This window comes from Heterocephalus glaber, unplaced genomic scaffold (assembly GCF_053883595.1).
Source record: "Heterocephalus glaber isolate CG9 unplaced genomic scaffold, H.glaber_assembly_v1.0 deba00001720, whole genome shotgun sequence".
Lineage (NCBI taxonomy): Eukaryota > Metazoa > Chordata > Mammalia > Rodentia > Bathyergidae > Heterocephalus > Heterocephalus glaber.
The window spans coordinates 10,961,421-10,973,957 of NW_028258433.1; the positions used below are offsets into that span (position 1 = coordinate 10,961,421).

Here is a 12,537-nt window from a genome sequence, read left to right on the forward strand (position 1 = left end):
TCAAGAGATATTTCCTCCAATTCTTAGTAGAAGTCTCTAGTGTGTACATGTGAGGGTGTCAATTGCCTTTGTATATTCAGCTTTGTTAGCTATCATTTTAAGCATAAACTTTCCTTTTTGTCCAGTGAATCTTATTACATTCCTGCTAATGAAGAGGTTTTTTTCTCTTGTGTATACTATGCATCTCCATAGAACTCACACCAAATTCATGAGACTGGAGAAAGAGAATAACACATCCTCCCATCCTGCTGCACTGCTCCATTCATTCATATAAGCAGCCATGCACAATTGTTTCTGTCTTTCCTAGATACAAATCCAAAGTTATCATGCACATTAACATTTTTAGGTATATTTCATTTAAGTTTTTCTAAACATTCCTGAAAGAGTAGTGGAACATACTCAACTCGAACTCACATCCTTACTGTAGAGCTATTAGTATACTGAAATGCAGTATTTGTTTGCTTCTAGGAGTGTGACTTTATTAAGTCTTAACTGCATGTATTAACTTGATTTCCCAAAGTATCTAGCAGGTACTTGGCACGTAGAGAACTGGTTAGAAACACATTGGAAAAATTTAACCAGACATTGTTCACCAAACCAGCGCTTGGCATACTGTGATCATTAGGAAATGTTAGCTTATTATTGTAGTAGGAAATGATTAAATGTTTACTGACTGTCAAGGATCAGAGTGAAAGAAAATTCTTAAAATATTTTCATCTTTTACAGTTATTATATAACTGTCACAATATCCAAAACATACTTTCCCAGTTTTAGATTCCAGATTTCTTATATTTTTTTTAACACTCCAGGTGTCCATGTGTCTTAAACAAAGAAATTTCTCAGTAGGAATTCTTGTAAAATGGAAGAGCCTCACAGAGAATTATAGAAAGGTAATAGCTTACACCTCTTTACAGCAGGACACAATTTCCTGAGGCTATACAGTATGTATTGCACAGACAGAAATAGAAATAAAGGTGACATTCTTAAAATTATATCACTAAAACATGAACAGCTTCAGGCCAAGGGACAAATGGAAATTATAATGCATCCAAAATATAATCCATTGAAGACTTTAAGAGTAATAGTAATAAAAGTATAAGTATTGTGGTACAATTTAGCACATGCATATATTTGATGCAGAGATCAACTTAGCAAACCTATGGGAATGCATACAAGAATATATTTGTGTAAAATGATTGATATTTTTGTAATTCTTCTTATAATGCTGATATAGACTAGATTTGTGCTTTTCACTGTTTTTTTTCTTTAGCAGCCTAATTTTTAAGGATATTTTATATAAAACTTATATACAACTACATAAAACAAGAAATTGTGTATGGCTACTACCTTTTTTTTCACTTACATACTGCTTTCCCCAAATCATCTATATAGATCCTAAAATGATTTAGATATGGTCTGAGTGTTTTCCTCAAGACTTCATGTGTTACAAATTAATCCCCATTGTGAAATATTAGGAGCATGGTAATAACCCAACTATGATGTTTAGTGTTGGAACCTGTGAGGGGTGATTATTATTTGATAAAGTCATTAGGGCTGAACCCTAATGATTGAACCTTGATAGCTTTGTAAGAAGAGGGAAAGACACCAGAAGGCACATATATCTCATGCAAGCATCATCTCTTGCTATATAATGACACCACCTGACACCTTGGGATTCTGCCCACAGAAGACTCTCAAAGTTTCACCTCCAGATCCATAAGCCAAAATAAACTCTGTTCTTTATAAAGTAGCCTGCCTCAAGTATTTTAATATAATAAAAAATAGACTAATACAGTTCCAAAGGCAACTTTTACTTCTGTCTCCTGCTTCAAATCATCCAATGGATCCATTATGTACAAAGAACTAAAAGCAGAAATCTTGCCATGGACTACAGAGTCCCACAAGATCTCATCCCTGCCAACCTGTCTCACTGTATCTCATCGCTACTACTACCTGCAAAGCTGTAGAAATCTTCACTGTATCATTGCAAACTCAAAAATTTATTGAGAATTTTGTACTGGCTCTTTTCCATGCTGGAAACATTCTTCTTACTAATTTGTGCATCGTTGAATTATTCCTGTGAAACTATTCTTTACTCGAATACTGAAAGTCCTCAAAGAATACTTTCTTGATAACAAAAATAATGTTAACACTCAATAATGTTCATTCACAGCATTTTTTTCTAAATTTGGGGATTGAACCTAGAGACTTCACAGAAAACTATATCTCCAGCCCCCCATTTTTTTCTTTGACAGAGTCTTGCTAAGTCAATAAATTGGCCAAGTTTGGCTCTAACTTTATTTTTTTGACTTTTTTTTTTTTTTGGATCTAACTCTGGACCTTGTGCTTTCGAGGCAGGTGGGGGAACCACTGAGCTAAATCCCCTGCCTTGGCTCTAACATTTTATCCTCTGGGGTTGGGGATTTAGCTCAGTGGTTTTGCTGCCTGCTGCGCAAGTGCAAGGACCCAAGTTTGATCCCCGGTACCAAAAAAACAAAAAAAAGCACATTTGATCCTCTTGCCTCAGTCTCTCAGAGTGCTCACAAGGCCCTATTTTAGCCCTGTACATCATAGTTGCCATTAGTGTATTTTTATTTTTTATTTGTCAATTTCTTCTCTCTGTTTCCATTAGAATTTATATTCTATGATAACAGGAATTTTACCTCTTCCATTCACTGGCCTAACAACATTATCTTGAATAGTGCCTGAAAGAGTAGGTACTAACTGAATGGATGGATGGATGAATGAAGAAGTGAAGAATGAGGCTCATCTCTATCTTTTAGCACCTTCTTGTTTTGTCCTCCTTGCCTTAATTTCCCTACCTTTAAATTCAGTCAGATTCTTTTAAGCATTCTGCAACATTTTTAGAATATGCCTCTTTAAAAATTCTTTCATATTTGCAGAAAGAGGCATTCAAGCCCTATAGATAGAGAAATGCTAAGTTTATTTCTTGAGAAATTCTCGTTTCCATATTAGGACACAGCATCCCACAAGGATATGTACCCATTCTTTCCCTCCTGCATTAAAACATTTTTTGTTATGTAAACATGAGTTTTCAACCATATCAGTACACAAAGACTGTGATCGCTGTCAGAAGTCTCATCTTCACACATTAAGGATAATGAGAAATTGATTTGCTCCAGGCAGATCAGTTTGTTCCTTTAGCCTTACTGAGATACCAAGATGTAGAAAGAAACCAGATGGCTCTGACTAGGAGGAGGGATGCTCTGGAAAATAAAGATGCATCAATGCAAATTCTTTGAGAAATACTGAATATTTGCAGATGATTTTTTAAATTCCTGTCTCTAGTTACATAAATTTCCAAGATATGCATAGTAGCTCTGCTATTATCATATTTAAAACATCACTCTAAACATATAATGGAGTTTTAATCCCAGAAGAGGACAAGGCACTTTACTGATTATGGTATATTTATATGTTCCAACATTCCTATAATGTAGAACAGAAGCAAGAAGCATATACATTTGAATGTTTACTTCCTTCTTCTCTCCATCTTTAGCCCTGAAACCTTAGGTAACCTAATGTCTTTTAAGCTCATTTTTTCAGTTTTAAAATGAAAAGAATAATAGTTATGCTATACGGTTGCTATAAAGTGTAAATAAAGCAAAATATTTAGCTGTTATTCAAAACTGACTGCACACTACATCCTCAGAAAATAAAAGAACTCATGCCTTTTAAGTGAACAAGGAGAGACCCAGAAAGCTAAAGTCAGGAGGTAATGATATAGTTTAAATTTCTTGATCTCTAATTCAGGAGTATATCCATCTCAGCTCATTTCAGTTCTTCTAACTGTTACTGGCTTCACCACAATTATTTGCTTCTTATTAAACTTCCTTCCTTAAGTAATATAACTCTAAACTATTTTTAAAATAAGTTCTTTGGCCATATACTGGATCCTGAATTTTGTGGTTAGTTTCGTTCAATTTTTCATGATATTTTATTAGTACTTTTTAAAAATCTCTTCACCTGAATCTTTGGTTCCCATAAATTCATCCCCTCAAAAAAAAAAAATCCAGAATTCTTTTTTGTTTCCTTAATCTCTCTCTCTTTATTCATCCTTTCCATCACCATTTATATATAATATAGTACTTTCCTTTTTTGACCAAAATTATGAGCCCATGTATCTTTCTAGATAATACAAATCTACTCCTTTTTTTTTTTTTTTTTTTTCCTGGTCCTGGGGATCAAACTCAGGACCTTGTGCTTGCCAGGCAGGGTGCAGAGCCACTGAGCTAAATCCCCGGCCCACTCTTTTCTATTCTGCCTCACCAGCAAACTTTGGTGCTGACTACACATTTTGTTGGTTTTGCTTCATTTTTTCATCCCTAATTTGCTCTTTCACCTTCTCCAATATGGATCCTGATCCCATCACTCCACCTAAACACTTTTGCTGGTTGCACCAATGATCTTCAAGTTGCAATCAATGAACCATTTGCAAATTACTTCTTGACTTTTTACTAGCACTTGACATATTTACCAACATTTTACAGTCTTTTTCTTGGCTTTTGTGAAATGCAGCTCTAACTACTCTATTATTACCTAAGGATTTTTTCCCAGTATCTTAAGTCAGTTTCTTCCCTTTTCTCTGATCCCTAAATGTAGGAGGTTTCGTTATTTTATTCTACATCCTCTTAATCTCCTTATTCTAATTGAGCTTATTTATCCCTGCCTATATTATCCCTGTATTATTTATACTGGCTTTCAATTTGTATCTCCAACATTGTTCTTTTTTCTCCTAATATTTTTATTGTTCCTTAGATAACTGGATAGTACAAAGTTTTCCTCTTTTTTACCGAAAAAGTGAGTTTTCTGTGGCTTTCCTTCCCATGGGAAACTGGGGTTTCCTGAGACAAGCCCTCGGCATCCTCAGTTACACGATCCAGAGAACTGAACGGGAAGAGGAGGATTCCTTGGATCATTATCCACATGAACTCGACGACTAGGTCTCTAGAAGGGTGAACACTGATTTTTTTTTTTTTTTTTTTAGAAACAAGAACCAATCCAAACTACGGCATCACATTAACAACATCATCGCATACACTAAACGCACAAAGTTACCACCTCAAGGAAAGAACAGACAGACACTGTACGAAATGTCTACGGGGTATGCGAGTCCGAACAACATGAGTACGGCAACTGCACTACACAAGCCACCTTCGTTCGCTTCAGGAAGTACTAGACACGCGTCCAACAGCTACTGGCAGCCTCGACACAGTTAATCTAAGAGACAACGACACAGTAAGGAAATGCAGCTGCGCCGGAGGTGAGCTCTCCTGCCTCCGACATCCGCCTAGGCGGGCGGGTGTGAGGGCCATGGGCCACCTACGCTGCCCACGTCCTAAGGGAATGTCCATGCGATCCTAAGAGTGGGCTGCCCTCGGGAAGGAGTGGCCAACAATCATTGCCTTGCTGCTAAAGTAGGTTACTGAACTGGAGAGCGACAGGGTGGGGAACAGGGCTCGGGCTGTAGTTCCAGCTGCAAACAGGGGCGTCTCTTCCGAAATCTGTCGCCCGCCAGCTGAGTAGGAGGCACGAGGAGGTAATGCGACCCTCGGCGTCAGAATCATTACTGATGATTTTTTGTTTCAAAATTAGTATTGTTAGTATTCTTAGAATCGTTTTGGCAGCTGTTTCACGGGGCAGGGGCCCTCAGAGGAAAGGACTTGGACCCTTGGCTTCCAGTGAGGAGCTACAACTCATCGGAGCAGATGGCGTGGAAGAGGGTGACGTTGTAGAGGGTCTGGCGGCCGTTGTTCCAGGCGTACAGCGCGCGGTCCTTGGGATTATGGTCCAACACGGAGATGTAGGAGTGCTTGTTCTGGAAGGGGATTTCGATATACTCGTAGGTGGAGGCATTGTTCTAGTAGGTGTAGTGGACTTTGGTACAGCCTGAGTAGCCATTTGTGAGACAGAGGATCCAGCAGATGATGAAGGCCTCGCCAACAGTGCGCTTGGGGTAGCTGGTGTTCCAGGTCTGCAGGATCTGCAGCGAGATGGGGTCCAGCTTGCTGATGACGATGTTGCCAGCATTCTGGTTGGTGGCATGGACAGCCCAGAGCCCATTCTCATCCACCATGAGGTCGATGTCTGAGTGGCTGCCCCAGGCATAATGGTACCTGTTTTTGTAGCTGGTGTAGTCCAGGCTGCCTGTCTTGAGGATCGCCTCGGTCCTCAGGTCGAACCTGATGATGATGTGGCTCTGGAACTTGTTGAAGTAGATGGTGCCATTGTAGACTACCTGCCTGGTGCCCGACCAGGGGTGGGACAGGCAGTGCAAGGTGAAGTTGTCCATGTTCATAAAGTCCGCCATGGACTTGTACTCTCGGATGAAGCGGTTGTTGTGATAGCCGTCCATGTACCAGACCCTGTTGTCACCTTCTGGGGCCAGCGGGTCCGTCATCCAGGATCTGAACCTGGAGCTGGAAGTCTTGATGGTCATGGGATCACTTATGCTGGTCAGCTTGCCGCAGGCTAGTCTTTGTGTGTTCGCACGGAACCTTTTTTCAAGATTAGACACTGCTCTGCAATTCATCGTAGTCATAGGTGCCAATTTCCTCCTGCAGTTTGTTAAGCACTGAAGTCAGATTCTGGACCTCCTCCTTAAACTGCAATACCCATTTGGCATAGGCCTTGTATCCTTCCAACACAGGGATCAAAGGCCTAAGTTCATCCATTTTCACTTTTATCGCCTTGTACTGCCTGGCAAGGTGTTGCTTATGACTTTCCTCCACCTGCTTGAAGTTGGACTCCAGTCCCTTCATCTGGTTCTTCATCTTCTCCACATACTGCAAGTCCCTCTGAGTCCTCCTTTACAAGACCTCTATGGATTGAGGCATGTTTTGCACCTTTTTCAGTAGCCACATCAGCTCTTTTGTGCGGGCATCCCACGGACACCTGGTCTTCTGGGGAACAACCATTTTGCAGATACACCTGCCCTCTCTGTCCTGGGCAGAGCTGTACACCTGCCAGCTCTCCTCCGGATTAGTGGGCGGCACGCCGGTGCTGTGGTCTAGCATCCTGCAGCTGGCTGCAGAGAGCTGGGTGTTGTTGAGACCCACCAGAGAGGGCAGTGTCTGGGACATCCAGTTGGTGATCATGGCCATGGTGCTCAGCACGACACCGGGCTTGAGCAGTGGCACTGATATCGCACCTCAGCCACCTCCAGCGCTGTGCCTGCGCCAGCCCCGTGCACCCTCCACCCCCCCGTTCTATTTTGTGAGCTCGAATCTACACAATTAATTGTCTTATTCTTTTGGTTAGATGTCTTATGATATCTGGAACTCATACTCCAAAATAAGCTTTCATCTCTAAACCAGGTTCTATAGTCTTTGTTGTTGTTGTTGTTATTGTTATTGTTAATTGGACCATCATTTAAGTTCATTCTTGACTTTCACTCTTGCAGGTGATTATCACGTTGAAAGGGTGAAATTTTTTATAAAGTTTTTAAAGTAATAACAACCCCTTCTACCCTTTATTGTTCATTACTTAGTGCCTGATCAAAACTTCTATTTTTTCCATGTGCTTGAACTCTCAATTAGGTTAAATGACTATATTGGCCATCTTCAGGCCATAGAACTCCTTCAATTATTTAACTTCAGAGAGAGAGAGAGAACAATGATATAACAAGAATAGAAATTAAGCCCCTCCTTGGTTCTCCTCTATTATTCTAGTTGGAAATTTCCATTGGAAAAGGGTATAGAGTAGGTTTTCTATTCCCTGTATGTGTAATTCCTCTCTGACCTGCAACCGCCATTCTCAGGTTGACTTATTGTACTGTGGTTGAAAAGGACTACAGTTAACAAGCAATATAACATCTGTTTGATTGGCGTTGACACGGCATGGTTTTTGCTCTCTTTGGACTTTGATGTGTACAAAAAGCATTTTCTTCTCTAGAACCTCTTCAGAGATGTGAAACGTTTTGTAAGTATACTGTAAAATATTGCGGGAATATGTACACAGAAAAAGGGAAAAAAGAATCTTTCTAAGTACCCCTATTGAGAAATGACAGTTGCTAATATAATGTCTCAGTTTCCTTTGGATTTAGAAGAAGCAGAATATCTTGTTTGTTCAACATCCATTACTCACTTATTCCATTCTAAAATAACCTTTGATTATTGAGGTATGCCTAGTAATACTGTATAAAGCAGTCCTCACTAGAGAAACAGATTTAATATCAGATACATACAGAAGTATTTACCAGTTAGCTTGCCATGGTCCCCTGCAGAGTCAGATGAGAGAGGGTGCAAAAGAGCTGCCTGTGTGCAGGAGATCTGAAGGATACAAACAAAGATGAATGTCTGGACCTCACTGTACAGACTTATGAGAGTCTCTATCAAGAAGCCAAAGCAACCACAGGGTAAGGACCCCGGCGTGGCTTGGAGCCCCCGCTCTGTCCCTGTGCTCAGCACAATGCAACCAGCTTAGCCACGCCCCACCCCATCATCCCACACCCCCACCCTGCAATTTCTGGCCTCCTGGCTCTTCTGCTACCTGGTCCCACACTACAGAGGCACAGGGGATCATAAAGGCTCTTGTCCTGAGTTCCACAAGACACAGCAGAAGTGAGCAACAGAAAGAGGGCCTCTCTCAGGCTCCTTGATGAAAACTGAAGCTCAGCAGAAAAGGGAAGAGAATCTCTGCAATAAAGGCACACCAGACCACCGTACTTGGTAAGTTGGAAGGATCATCACCTCCCATCAGAACCTGCACTACCTTCCAGGAGAAGGGCAACTGGAACCTGCAGTAGAGCCTTGCAGAGTTCAACCCTGCAGGAGGACAGGGAGATCAACTTGGGACTAACAGCCAGAAATCTGCCTCAATCTCACAGGCCTGCTACTGGCTTGCTGAGACTCATTGACTTGTCCCTGCACACGGCCGCCCACATTGTCTACTGTGACAGCAGAGACACACCCTGAAGGAGGCCCTTCGTTTTTCTTTTTTTGTTTTTGCAAAAAAAAAATACTTTTTTTCTCTTATTTTTAATTCTTAATTTTTATCTTTTCTACTCTTTTCAAATTTTTATTGTTCTCTTCTTTTTTTCTTTCTCTTCTCTTCTCTCTCTCTCTCTCTCTCTCTCTCTCTCTCTCTCTCTCTCTCATTCTCTCACTGTCCCACATTGCTCTTCATTTCCCTTTTCTGGACTGAATTTGGATTTCTCCTTTATTTTTCTTTTCTTCTCTTTTTCCTTCTCTCAATTATCATTAGTTTTAAAGGAAAGCAAATACTTTCCTTTAAATAGACTCCCTATTGCTGTTAGATAGCTCTGTTCATATCTTTGTTCTTTCATTCTGACTTTTCCTATGGCCTTCAACAGTTTCTTACAGTTTGCGTGATCTTCCTGTGTCTTCTGGCCTCACCGCTAATCTTTCCTGATCCTTCTACCTACTTGTCTCTCCTTCCCCAACTCCTTCTAACTCCCCATCTCAAAGGGTAAAGTTGCTGTATTGAAGAGTTTATTCACTATAAACATATGTTGGGTTGGTCCTCAATTTTGATATAATTAACACAGTTAAATGTGATAGATTAATAACTACCACAAATTGTCATTTTCTAAGCTGTGCTTGATGCTATGGTGTTGCTGATTGTATCATTTGGGCTAAGATGCTGTGATTGCCTTCCTGGTGTAATGAAATTGAGATGGCCTCAGAGTCATTAGAGCTCAAAACCTAAAGACCAGCTATTATCTGGAAGACAACTTTAAAAAGCAATCATTCCACAAGGGTTCTAAACACAAGCAGCAAAGATACTTACAATAGCAACTTTGAAATATCAACCCAGAAATTGAACCAAAGACAGTACCAAAAACAGAAATGAGAAGACATTTATTTAAGCAAGGCACAAACTCAGGCTTCCACCCCACAAAAGGGAAATTTGGGGGGAAATAAAGTGGTAAATTCTGATACAATCAACCACCTGGACACCCTGAACTGATAGCACAGGAAGTAACAAAACAGATGAATGAGGCTCTAGAAATATTTAAAGCAGAAATAATCTCCCAGATAACTACAGAGGTGGTGAGCAGAGTGAACGGCATGATTAGAGGCTCCAGAAAAGAAACAGGTAAAAAAAATAGATGAGATACATAGTGGAAGCAATGAATGCCCAGCATAAGAAAAAAATGGAAACCATGATTGACCAACATAAGAAAGAAATGGAATCCATGAAAGAGTTTCAAACAGACATTCGGGAGATTAAAAACTCCACTGAAAGCATACAGAGCAGATTAAGAGAATCTGAAGATAGAATATCAGATATAGAAGACAGGATTGTGGTGAAGGACCATGAAAACAGAGATTTCTTAAAAATAGTAATGGATCATGAAAAATCAATCCAGGAGCTGCTAGCTGATGCAAAGAGGAATAACATAAGACTCATAGGAGTCCAGGAAAAAACAGGAGAAAGTACAATTGACATTAAAAAAAAAACTGTTCACAGAAGAAACAGTAGAAAATTTCCAAGACAGAGGTGGAGAATTGGACATACAGATAAGTGAGGCAAATAGAACTGCAACTAGCCATGACCAAAAAAAATCTACAACTAGACATATAATAGTCAAGATCCCAGAAACCCAAAAGAAGAAAATCCTACAGGCAGGTAGAGAAAAGAAACAAATTACCTACAAAGGAAAGCCCATCAGAACCATGGCAGACTTCTCAACACAAACCCTCAAATCAAGGAGAGCCTGGAGTCAAGTGTTTCAAGCCCTAAAAGAAAATAACTTCCAGCCTAGACAGTTGCATCCTACAAAATTACCTTTCAAAATCAATGGGGAAATTAGATACTTCCACAACAGGGAACAGCTGAGAAATTTCATGAATGCCAAACCAACACTGCAAAGAACTGTAAGCAATATCCTAGAAATAGACAATGAAGGTCACCACTCCATGAGACCCAACAGAGGGAAGCCACCAGTCAAGGTAAGACACTCAAGGGAAAGGGGGAAAAAATAAGAACTAAAAGAGCCAACAATGGTAAAACATCATGACAAGGATAAGTCAATATCTATGAATTATATTTATCAATGTTAATGGCCTAAATTCACCAATCAAAAGAAATAGACTGATATATTGGATTAAGAAGCAAAATCCAGCAATATACCGTAAACAAGAAATACACTTAACTCAAAAGGAAATTTATAGACTGAAGGTAAAAGAGTGGAAGACAGTTCTCCATGTGACAGGAACCCAGAAAAAATCAGGGGTAGCAATCTTATTTGCAGACAAAGTAGATTTCAAACTAAAACTAATTAAGAGAGACAAAGATGGTCACTACATCCTTGTGAAGGGAACAATCCAAGAGGAAGAGATGACAATCCTAAATATATATGCACCAAATACAAATTCCCCCAACTATACAAAACAAATATTAATGGACATGAAAAAACAAATAAGCACTAATATAATTGTAGTGAGGGACGTCAATACCCCACTATCACAAATAGATCATCTTGACAAAAAATTAACAATGAAATTCTAGAACTGAACCAAGCTATTGAACAAATAGACTTAATAGATGTTTATAGAGTGTTCCACCCCATAAAATTAAAATACACATTATTTTCGGCTGCACACTAGTCATTCTCCAAAATAGACCACATGCTAGCTCATAGGACATGTCTAAGTAAATGTAAAAGAACTGAAATTACTCCCTGTATATTATCAGATCATAGTGCAATAAAATTGGAGATCAATAACACAAAAAACCGCAAAACTCCCACAAACATTTGGAAATTGAATAACACCCTCCTGAACAACCAATGGGTCACAGAGGAAATTAAAGAAGAAATTAAACAATTTCTACAAGTAAATGATAATGCCAGTACAACATACAGGAATCTATGGGACAAAATAAAAGTAGTTCTATGTGGGAAATTCATAGCAGTGAATGCTCATATTAAGAAAACAGAGAGAACTCAGATAAATAACCTAATGCAGAACCTCAAGCTCCTAAAAAAAGACCATGACAAACCCAAAGCTTGTACAAGAGAGGAAGTTATAAAGATCAGAGCAGAAATCAATGCAGTGAAAACTAAGAGAATTGTACAAAAAATTAATGAATCAAAGAGTTGGTTTTATGAAAGAATAAATAAAATCATTAAACATTTAGCCAACCTTATCAAAAAAGGAAAGAAAAGGCTCAAATCCATGCAATTAGGAATGAAAAAGGTGAAGTCATAACAGACCCAGCAGAAATCCAGAGGATCATCAATACCTACTTCAAGAACCTGTACTCTAATAAAATGGAAAACACAGAAGAAATGGACAGATACATTCCTAGATACATACGAATTGACGAAGTTAAATGAAGAAAATATAGAATTCTAAACATCCCAATTACAATGAGTGAAATTGAAAATGTAATAAAAAAATTTACCAACAAAGAAAAGCTCAGGTCCTGATGGCTTCACTGCTGAATTATACAAGATAATTAAAGAAGAACTACAACAATTACTTTTTAAACTCATCATGGAAATTGAAAGAGAAGCAATAATTCCAAATTTATTCCTGGAAGCAAGTG

General features: G+C 39.2%; 1 pseudogene; it reads right to left on the minus strand.

Moving 5' to 3' along the window:
- Window positions 1-5,710: 5,710 nt before the first annotated feature.
- LOC101716408 (noelin pseudogene) lies at window positions 5,711-7,774 on the minus strand (annotated as a pseudogene).
- Between the last annotated feature and the right edge of the window lie 4,763 nt (window positions 7,775-12,537).